The sequence below is a fragment of the Pinus tabuliformis genome, chromosome 6 (assembly GCF_031772625.1).
Source record: "Pinus tabuliformis cultivar Carrire ecotype Pingquan chromosome 6, CPIR1, whole genome shotgun sequence".
NCBI lineage: Eukaryota > Viridiplantae > Streptophyta > Pinopsida > Pinales > Pinaceae > Pinus > Pinus tabuliformis.
The window spans coordinates 2,016,413,715-2,016,425,611 of NC_142292.1; the positions used below are offsets into that span (position 1 = coordinate 2,016,413,715).

The 11,897-nt window shown below is 42.1% G+C and overlaps 1 pseudogene; it reads right to left on the reverse strand.

The window, feature by feature from the left end:
* Positions 1-11,684, reverse strand: part of LOC149267340 (putative pre-mRNA-splicing factor ATP-dependent RNA helicase DEAH5 pseudogene) — a 62,520-nt pseudogene extending 50,836 nt beyond the window's left edge.
* Positions 11,685-11,897: the final 213 nt, after the last annotated feature.

An 11,897-nucleotide genomic window follows, 5' to 3' on the forward strand; every position in this document is an offset into this window, starting at 1 on the left:
ACGTATACGTCGCGAACATTTTTAACCAAAAAACTAACGGTTGAAAATCATTTTTTGCTCAGAATTCCGGTCATGTGGCAACAAAGAGAGCATGCCGTGGTGGATAATGAAGTCATGAATGATCCTGAAGCGTTGGATGCCCTACAGGGATGTGGTTTGCTTAAATTCTTCAAACTACCGAATATGAAGGAAAACACACGTCTGCTTGAGATGCTAATTGATTATTGGGACATCGAGGAGGAAGCCTTTATGATTGACCAAATGCTGCTCAGGGTAGAAGTGGAGGATATCTATTTTATCACGGGCCTTTTCCGAAGGGGAGAGGTAGTACATTCCCGGGGCAGGACACGGAGCAGTCTCATGATAGAGGACTACGTACAGATATATTGCCCGAGGCATCGCAAGAAGGTTGGGATCCAGATTTCCATCACACATGTGGCGAGTTTATCACTGAGGATAATCTTGTTCACTATAGCTTGAGTGAACGGATCGTCCTCTCTGCATCAGGCATCACGGCTAACCATGAGTGTGGCAGTTGACTATCTCACTACTGTGTTCGAATGGTGTACTCCTCTTCTGGCCAACATGAAGAGCCAACTCACTTCTATCAAGAGGGATAGAGCAAAAACTTTGGATATGGGACTATCCTGTGTACTTTCTTTTTCGAGAAGGTTCCTGCACTTCGCCCTAGGTTAGCAGTTTCCATCAGCACCCCACGAGATCCACGCATGGGCCGGTGGGCTGATCTAATGAAACATCTGGGGGGTGGGGGGGTCCCAAGGACTACCTTTGACGATGACTTCTTCACCTGGTGGGATCAGCGGATCATCGCCGTAGACGACTACCCCTATGCTGGGCTAGATTTCTGAGGAGATCCTAATCTAGCATTACCACCGAACATAGCATGGGGCGAGATTGGTAAGAATTTTTTGATTTTATGATTTTTTTGGATTTTTCAAATATAATGATGAATTTTGAAAAATATTTTTTTTTGATGGGATTCAAATGACTAATATGATGATCATGTTCCAGATATTGGGCCAGTACGACCAGATGGGTTCCCGCAGCATGGACGGCGTGGATGAGGAGCCGAAGAGGCGGCTGCTGATACAGAACGAACTCTACACAACGTCCAGCGACACTTGGTGAGACTGAGCTGCCGAGTACCGATGGCTACCATAGAGGTCCTTCCGGAGGATATGCAGCGTCAAGTGGTTGGCATGCCACATGACTAGGTTCGCACTTTTGGGCGTGTGGCCAATGTGATAGTTACCTACTTAGCCGCTCATCCTGAGCCGGGGCATTAGATATTCCGGACATGATTATGGGCATTTTAGTGCCAATTTTCTATATTTTTGGACAAACATATGTACACTCGAGATGCTTTATGATATATCTATATATATATATATATATATATATATATATTATATATATATCTATACAGTTCGACTTTTTGATGCTTGATTTTATTGTGATGAATGATTGATGTGCCAGTCTAATGCTCGATTAGCGATAGAATCAGCTAACCAATTATGACATCTTGGAATGTGAAAATAATTAATATATGTAAATGGTCTTTGCAACAACCTCACCCTTAAATACTAACGATACAAACATGGATCCCTTACCCGATAAATGTTATTTAATTGTGACACTATCAATTGAGAATCAAGATAAACTACCAACGAGTCGATCCCATGAGAGATTGCCTCGGATAATAAATTAATAACGGTAGTATACTCAGCCATATTGTTTGAAGCAGGACCGATGCATACGCCTCTTGATACCATCAATTGACTAGCTGGATAGTAGAGTACCCAAGCTGCCGAAGCGAGATTCCTAGTGTGCCGACTAGCACCATCGGCGAACCCAAAATAGACCAAGTCATCCGTCAACACATGCCACAACAGACCAGAAAGTGTTGATATCAAAAAACGCTCGACGATATATGTACAAATATACATAAAGTACAAAGAAGCCATTTCCTAATTCCTACTTAAGCAAAGTACTTCTTTAGGTAGAGCCCGTTACGGGGCTCCGCCAACTTGTTTCCCTCAAAATCGATTAACTCATACGACCCTTTTTCTAAAACTCATTTAATAATGAAAGGACCGTGCCACATAGGCTTAAACTTGCCTGCCCCCAAGGTGTCTTTATCTTGGTCATAGACCAAGACAAGGTCACCTTCAGAAAAGACTCAAGGACGGACAGATTTATCATATTGCATTTTAACCCTTTTCTTATGAGCCTCATTCGTCGTGGCGGCATCTCAACGCTGCTCATCGAGATGTTCCAAGTGAAGTAGGCGCTCTTCGAGACTCTAAGTCTTTGGAAGGAGCTCAACAACTAACTTAAGAGATGGAATTTCACATTCAACCAGAAAGATAGATTCAATCCCATAAACCAACTGAAAAGGTGTAAAACTAGTAGCAGTCTTTATGGAGGTTCGGTATGCCCAAAGAGCTGAATACAACATAACGTGCCAATTGGACCGATTTTTATCGATTGTCCATTGGAGGATCGTCTTAAGAGTTTTATTGACTGCCTCGACCTGTCCACTGGCCTGAGGATAATAAGAAGATGAATGCTCCTGCCGGAAACCCAATTTGAGGGCCAATTCAGACATCAGATGATTCTGGAAATGACTGCCATGATCAGTGACAATCTCCCTCGCGATACCGAATCTTGAGATAACCTGATTAAAAAGGAACAACGCTGCCGTGTCACTATCATTTTTATAAGTGGGCATGGCCTCGGTCCACTTCGTAAAGTAGTCTATAGCCACGATAATGTACCTGTGATTCGCCGCTGAAGGTGGATTACAAGTAGTAAAATCAATACCCCACTTAGTAAAGGGACCGACGGTGACAACGGGAAAAAGAGGAGCTGGATGTGCACGCATCTTCCAAGTAAAAATTTGACAAGGGTGACAGCGTTTGACCGCTTCCACACAGTCTTTAAAGAGTGAAGGCCAAAAATAGTCGGCACGTAAGATGCGTTGGGCTGTGGCAAGCCCTGATAGATGACCACCACAAGATCCACTATGGCAGTCATTTAGCACTGACTCTGCTTCCTCTAAGGTTAAACAATGTTGAAGGATTGAATCAACCCCTCAACGGTATAATCTGTCACCGATGATAACATAATTTTTAGCCAGGTGACGTAATTTTCGACGTTCACCCTTGGAGAAAGTAGAGGGACACTTCAAAGTCTGGAGATAAACAATGATATCTCCATACCAAGGGTCGAGTGAAGAGATGAGGAATAAATGTTCGTCGGGAAAACTTTCCTCATGAACAGTATCCTCTCCACAAGGTAGCTCAGAAATGAGCTCAGCGAAAACCATGGATTTCTTAGACTTGGCAAACAAGAATTCGAGATCAAATTCTTGCAAAATGACTATCCATCGATTATATTTGCCCCCAATCACTCGCCTACTGAGGACAAATTGAAATGGAGTGACCACCGCTAAGACAAAAATTTTGCGTAGCAGGATATAATGACGGAGCCGCTGGACAGCATGGACAACTGCCAAGGCCAACTTCTCAACCGGAGAAAGCGAAGTTCAGGACCTAATAAGCCTCGGCTCAAATAATAAATCACATGCTCTGTGAGAGCATCATCCTCCTGAACGAGAACCATACCAATGGTTGATTCTGCTGCAGCGAGATATAAAAGGAATTCTCTACCATAATCCGATGGACTCAAAAGCGGGGCAGAGACTAATGCCTTTTTCAAAGCATCGAATGACCACTGTGTAAATTCATCCCACACAAATGGAACTCCTTTCCGTAGCAAACGCATGAACCCTTTAGTGATCTCGGCATAGTTTGCTATAAACTGTCGAATTGAGGACGGGGGAGGCAACTAAACTATTGCCTCAACCTTGAAGGTATCAACCCGAATCCCTTCATTTGACACAATGAACCCTAACAACCGACTAGACGTAACCGCGAAAACGCATTTGTTGGGATTCAACCGGATTTTATAAAAACGACATCGCTCGAAAACCATTCGAAGATGACTAGGGTGATCAGTTCTCTTTCGAGAACGAGAAGCGAGATCATCCAAGTATGCTTCGATGACATGTTTGATGTTGTCGAAATCATATGACATGGCCCGCTGAAAAGTGGCTCCAACATTTTTAAGACCAAAAGGTATCTTTCTATATGCAAAGGTTCCCCAGGGACATATAAATGTTGTCTTATGTTGATCTTCAGGACGGATAGAAATTTGATTATAACCTGAAAAACCATCCATGAAGGAAAAAATCTCATTACCCGCACACTCGTCAATAATCTAATCAATGAATGGCGTGGGGTAATTATCTTTTGGAAAAGCCTTATTTAGGTCCCTAAAATCGATGCATACTCGGATTGTTCCTTGCTTTTTATCCATAGGGACTGGATTAGAAACCCAATCAGTAAGAGGAACAAGGTATATGAAACCCACCTTTAGTAGCTTCTCAACTTCAGATTTGATAGCTGCTACTTTCCTAGGGTTAACTGGCCAAAGCCTTTGACGAACCGGTTTGGCATTTTCATATGTCTTGATCTCATGTTGAACTATAGAAGGATCGATGCCAGGCATTTTTTCATAAGACCAAGCAAATACATCTCGAAATTCCTTGAACAGGTTGGTGTAAATTTGAATTTCCTCAGGGGAGCATTCAATTCCGATGAAGAGATTCTCGATCACGTTAGGGTCCCTAGAGGTGTTTATATGTATTACTTTTGAAATCACCAACATATTACCTTCGGCACGAACTTGTGCTGGAGCCAAAGGATTTGACACCATATAAACATCACTAGTAAAGAGATCAGAGAATCTAGACTCTACTTCCTACAATGGAGGAAGAAAGTATGAACGATGGTGTAAGTCTTCCCAAGGTCGATCTATACCCATCATTGCTTCGAGGATTGCTTCTTCATAAGGTAAAACTGAATCTAAGTAGTCCAAGACAGAGGTAGAACCAAGGCTCCAGGCCGGGGCCACATCACCATGTAACTCCTCTTCGGAAAAAGGAGTAGAGTGGTCATCTGCAGAGTTGACGCTAAATTGATATCTAAGCTCAGCTACAGATATAGGGAATGACATTCCATTTACTTGTCCTTCAACTAATGTGGTCATAGGTGAAGGCAAGGTCCAAGGGTCTGAAAAATAATGAGTTCGGAAGAACTCTTCGCGAGGAGACTCCTTAGATGATGAAACAACATTGATTTTAGTGAAAGGAGAGGGAAGATCAAAGGTACCCATCAATGAGGAATACATACCCACTCCTAAATTCTCAGTAGGCGGACGAGGGTTATCCACTAAAGGAATAGTAGAGTCAGAGCTTGCTTGAGGATCGACTGGACAATAATCCAATTGATCAACCTTAACAATTTTCCCCTCATGAGGAAAGCAAATGACACAAAACAGAGTCGAAACGACGACGTCCATTTCGTATACCCAGTTCCTTCCTAAGAGGAGAGTATAGTCTAGGTTAGCATCTATGACTTCTACTTCAATATTGACGACCCTCCCCCCAACACATATAGGAAAGGCTGGGATAATCCCATCCGGCTTATGAGAATGACCATCAAATGCAGTCAAGACGGTAGGTGAAGGAACAACCGAAGGTGATCCAATAGCCTTCCAGAATGACATCGACATGACGCAGAAGCTCCTTCATCAATAACGGTATGAAAAATGTTAATTTTCCGGTATGTAGACTTTATTTGGAAAGCCATATGATGAGGGAGTCGCTTTTTGATATTTAACATATCAAAAGTGAGCACTAAAGAGTTAGTTGGATCGACTGCCCCAATCATGGAAAGTAAAGTACTTCGAGCTAGACACGACTGGAGAACCTCTAAAGTGGACATGGCGCACAGACTCTGAGCCAGATCCTCAACAATGGAGTAATTCTGGGCGGCCCTAGCATTAGGATTAATAGTCGCACGTTTAGCGAAACCTTTCGGTATCCATGGTATAGTCTCGACAGGGGGTCGCTCAATATGAAGGTTGGTATTTCCGGGAACAGTCCTGTCCTTGGAAGTTTTGGCTTCACCATAATCACGTGATCGAGTAGCCACATGGACGTTAGAACCCATCATGAAAACATTTGATGATTTTTCCCCTTTCTGGTTTCCCCCTACGGAGGTACCAGGATTTGAACTCGCGCCAGCAAGAAGTTGTTGCCCTTGGGGAAAAAGGTTGGTTAACACAGCTTGAGAACTAGAAATCCCTTGCTGCCCTAACAAGCGCTGAGCATCTTCAATCTTGGGGAAAAGGTGAGTTAAATGGTCTCCACTACACAACTTGCATGGAAACTTGACTTTCTTTCTACACTCATTTCTACCACCACCAGCATTATTGCCAGATTTATTTGCGTCAGCCTTCCCATCCTGATTCTTTTTCTTACCTCGTCCTTTATTTTTCCCATTGGAATTTTGATTTCCTTCGGGGTTATCATATCGGACGGCATTAATCGAAGCGGTTTGTGAAGCTAGAGGGTTAGACGATGTGACTTGGTTGTTAGAAGCAGTTTGTAAAGACAACTGCTGCAATTGGTTCAACAAGTTCACTGCATTTGTGTCTACCGACCCAACGATACCATCCGCATGGGGACCTGGCTTCGACTTAGCTATGTCAACCTTGGACCCAGGAGAATCTCGCAAGTATTTTTGTAGGATCCCAGACTAAGAGTAGATCAACTCTAATTGTTGGGCCCTAAAAATGGCTTTCTCCTCAGAATAGACTCCAGACATGGAGACATCCTTGGAGATCTCGGGTTGTAATGATTTCAAAAACCATACGAGACAGTACTCTAGAGGGATTTCAGCTTTAATGAGCCTCTTTCTCCATCTCCATTCTTGAATATGGTCAGAAATGTGAGTTGCCTTATCTTGACGAAAAGTGGCCAGAAGTTTAGTTCCAGCATCATAACGGACAGACAACTGGAAATGATTTAAGAAAATATTAGCTAAGTAAGCGAAAGATGTAAAGCTGCCCCCTGGCAACTCTATATACCATTTGGCCGCATTACCAGTCAAGGTGCGTTGAAACAGTCTCAACCTAATGGAGTCATCGAATAAGGGAGTTCGATGAGCACCACAAATGGAATGTGGTTCCATGGTCTCCTGGGTCTTCACCGCTCTTCCCTTCGAATTTTGGAATGTTCGAAGGGAGTTTGGTTGGGACCGGAGGCCAGGCCAGATTATACTTGATTGGATTGTTTGTTAACTTAGTGAGATCTGGCAAGTTCAAAGTTGCCAGAAACGGAAGCCTAGGAGGACCTTAGGGATTCCACCCAGACTGGGCGGGGCTCCCAAAGTTCTGAAAAGATTGGCTTGGATTTTGGAAGGCACCAGGCTGCCCGAAGTAACCAGCAGAACCGGCTAAACCAAAAGGCAAGCCTTGTGATCCAGCAAAATTCAGAGTTTGACCAACTCCGGCCGCAAAGCCTCCATAACCAGCAAAGTTTCCTCCTAAAGGATTATAAGGAGTTGATAACCCCTGATACAGATTCCAAGCCGAAGCTGAGGGAGGAATACTTTGAAACGAACTAACTGTGGAGTATAGCCTATTCCCCTGTTGGCCGAAAAATGGATTCCCAGCCCCCGCACCACTAACCCCAGGGTTAGTCCAACCTTGGAAAGGATTGCTACTTTGTCCTATAGAAGAAAAAGGAATGGATCCTATTGTCGGGTTGGAATGTGCTATATGACCACTTTTGAAAGGAAAACCATGGAATGAAGCCGATCCGCCCATCATGGACGTGGCGGCACTAAACGGAACTGATGGAATACCCTATGAATGGGTGCCAAATGGGAAGAATCCAGAACCAAAAGCATTGGTTTGGGAATTTCCACCCGTGGACAGAATGGAGGTAGACCCAACTAAAGATGTGCTAGAAAAAGATCCAAACAAAGAAGAAGAGGAGATGAAAATCATTCCTCCCCCCTGCACTGATGTTGGAGTCTGCATAGCCATAGCACTTGTAGTAGAAGCCATGCTTCTAGTAGTAGTCATCGATGGTAAGCACGTAGCGTAACCTGGACTTGACGGTGTGTGCGGTATTGTAATACGTTCGGATGACTAGATGGTAGGGGAGAGTTTGAAGCCGCTAACGACTCTGAGAGTTCTTATACCTCTATGTTATTCTCCGCTTGAAAGAGAACTCGAGAAAGAACTGGAGTGTTCCTCTCTTGTTCTGCGGAAGTGCCAGGCCTTGCTTGAACACTAATGCCCTCGAGAGGAGGATCAATCCCCAATGCGTCAACTGTCGTGGGACAAAACCCACTAGCAGTATTACCTCTGTGCCTTCTAGGAGAAGGCTCTAAACATGGTGGTGAAAGACCATGAAGTCTTCGAGACCGTCTAGGTGATCAGTCAGCCACTTTGAATTTTTTGTTAAGATCTAACTAAAGACTCAAAAAATTGAAAGCTAGGCCAACTAAGAGCATAGAGCACACACTATAAAGTCCCTAAAGATAACAACCAGTCAAACAGCTTCCAAGTATTTCCACTCTAGTTGATTAGGACCGGACACGAAAATACAAGAAAGTGAATTAAGGGGCCTTCCGAAGACATTCTTGGATAATGAGGGCCCAGTCCTATCAGCGAAGGTATCAGAGGAAGTTACGCTGACCTCCTAACAATAGCCTGCGCCGATGCAAGCCCCCAAGCTTTGCAAGCGTGCCCTCCATAGTACTGTTGAGAGTGATGCAATGGCGACCTCAGGTGCCACGGGATTCCCCTCCGCAACCACCTATGTAGATCCCTAGGAGTAGCAACTATGGATACCAACTCATCGTAGAAGCTAGGCGGAACAGTCGTGAGGTAAGTTCGGACAAGTAGGAGAGGGGGTATCTCTCTTCCCTGTCTTCACAAACCCTCATGCTTAACTCCCAGATCCGGAGCTTTCCTGGTCTTCCTAACGCTATTGGATTTTCACTCGCTATTCAGACTCCTACATTTGACGTTTAAATGGCCTTGGAGAGTTAACTCTCCACTTGCCTAATCCAAGGCCCTAAAATCCTAAAACTTGTTGGTGTATCTAACTTTAAAAAAAAAGTTTTAGTGAATTTTAATTAGTGCTTGACTTTAAAATAGGTTGTTCTTTAAGTCACGGGATAATGAAAGTGAAACTAGTGGTGTTTTTGACACAAAAGAAATTAATAAAAACCTAACTACATGCACATGCACCTGTTTTCGTTTTTTGATGAAAAGCAATTTCTATAGGGTTCAGAGGAACTTCTAATAAAACAATTTTTTCTTTTCTTTCCGTTAATCCATGCTTCACACTCACAAAAGTTAACAAAGCTATGTATGCCTAAAAAGATATGCAAATCTATCCTAATGCAACAAATATATGCTGATGCAAGATTCAAAACTACTCTCAAAACAAGAAATGAAAGTTGCTTGCTTATCAATTTTTATTTTGCCACTTAAAATGTCTAGTTGGAATATGAGATGCTACCGTTCATTTCGTCTAAACACTAAAAACAAGTTTCAAGACAAACATAAAGCACTTTCATTCACTAAAAGGAAACCAAATGAAAACAAAGTTCAAGAAAGCAAAACTAAGTTTTTCAAAAAGTTTTCTTCAAAAACAACAACAAAAAAGTCTTTTCAAAAATGCTCTCAACAAGACTGAAACTTTGTGATTGAAGAATAGGCAACAAAAACTTTTGCAAGTTGACACCACACAATGGATGAAAACTCAACAAAAAGAGATGTGTTTAAGGATGCTCTTAACAATCAAAAGCAGCAATGAAAGCTTTGGCAACAAAAACCAAAAAGATCAAAAAGACAAATTTCAAGAAAGTATCAATCAACAACTTTCATGAAACAAAGAAGTGGATGGTCACAAAAAGTGGTTTTGTCAAGCAAACAAAAAGTCAACAAAAGAAAGATTTAACAAAAAGATTGAGATCAATCTTTCTCCCCTCATGAATCAGAGCAGCCAAGATTCCTAGCAAGAAATCTTGCGTGCTTTAGCAAAAAATGATGACACTTGCAACAACAAAAACAAGACCAATACTCCTTAGAATCAGAGAGAATTTGGAACAAGATGCTCAATGTAAAACTAACAACTGATACTAGAAATTGACTATTTCAAACTGAAACAAACCACCAGACAGACCTTTAGAGAAAAAAAAGATTTAAAAATCTTGAAAATTGCAAGATATACGCGACTGTACTTATGTACAGATTGCGTGTATACGCGACTGTGCCTAAGGAAACCTGCGTATACGCGGGTTCACTTAAGGAAACATGCATATATATGCTTCTGTAACTAAGAAAAACAGCGTATATAAAAGATTTCAAGAAAAATAAAAAAGAAACTGAAGAAACTGGAAAAACTTAGAATTCAAGAACAGACCACACAACAACAACAAGCAAATAGGCACCTGAGCCCTGATTGGCTTGAAAACACCCAAACTAGGAACAACAAGAGTGTTGTCCCCAGTGGAGTCACCAATTCTGTTGAGGGACATGTTCCCCTAGGGCTTTTGGGTTGAAACCCTATCAGACTGAAAGTTGTCTATACAGAGAAACACACATTCACACAGCCATTATGCTATTATAAGCGAATTCTATGATAAGGGGGCGTACCTTAGGTCCTACGTTTGAGAAGGCCCTTTAGGGTCCAAACCCTTCTTCAAGTTGCTCTTGGTCCTTTGTCCTGCAAAACAACCAATTCCAAAGAACACAGTAGTATATGGACAAAACCTTACAAAGAAACCATCTTCATGTTACAAAGAAAATGTAGTTAGTTATGAAATTTAAACAACCATTCACATATGAATTCCAACATGAATCTCATAAACATAAATAAGATTTATATCAGGAACCAAGACATGTGTTTCTTTTATTATAGACAAATAAAGTACAGAAAAAGAATAATTTCACCTGAGTCACCCTTCGCAAGCTCCAAGCAAAGCTTCCTTCCGGATTCGTCCAGCCTCAAGCCTTTAACAAACTCCTTCCATGACTTACTCCATGATGTCACAAGTAGTGGACGAACATCAACACACAAGGAAACAAGGGTTTCCTGTAGAAATGGGGGAAGTGTAGAAGGCACAAGGGTCTTCAGATCTGGTCAGGGGAAAAATCTCAGCATAATAACCTTTCTCTCTCTTCTCTCCTCTCTTAGGCCTTGCCATTGGGGTCTTTTTATACCTCTCCCAAAGTAGTTTTTTAGTTGGGAGTTGGTTGGGAACAGTTGGGCCACGGGCACTAATAGGTGATCAGCAAGTAAAACCCGCAATCTCCGCCCGAAATTAAGGATTTTTATATTTTTTAAGTGTTTTAATACATATACGCGGGTTGGGTATATGCCTACCCACGTATACACACGTTTAACTCAGGGAAATGTCACGTATAAGGGATAAAACACTATTTTTTGAATTTTGGGACCAGGTATGGAAGGAGGGGTTTCCCTAGGCCATGAGTGCAGCATCACAAACCATAGGAGTGAGATTTGGAGCTATAAGAATTACCATCACTACTCAGAGCATAAACCAGATGCTAATGATACCTCCATCTGATTCCCTCAGCCATTTCTCACCTGCAGCTCTCATGAACCTCTACAATAAACTCACCTTCCCACAGAGAGCTCTCATCTTTGAACTTTTTCTACCAGAAGATGTCGAATTACCTAAGAGAAATCCTCCATATTCATCTTCCATGTTCCCTGAAGCTACTAGACACATTATCTCTTTGTTATCATACCTCCTAGGTTATGAAAATGACCAAGTTGTTGATGAATCCATCCTTGGATTGTTTTCCATATTTAGCAAATAATATCAACCTGCCTTCATGTATAATTATAGCCACTTTCTAGCTAATAATATAAATGAACAATTTATGAATTTGACCACACAAGGAGTATTTACATACAG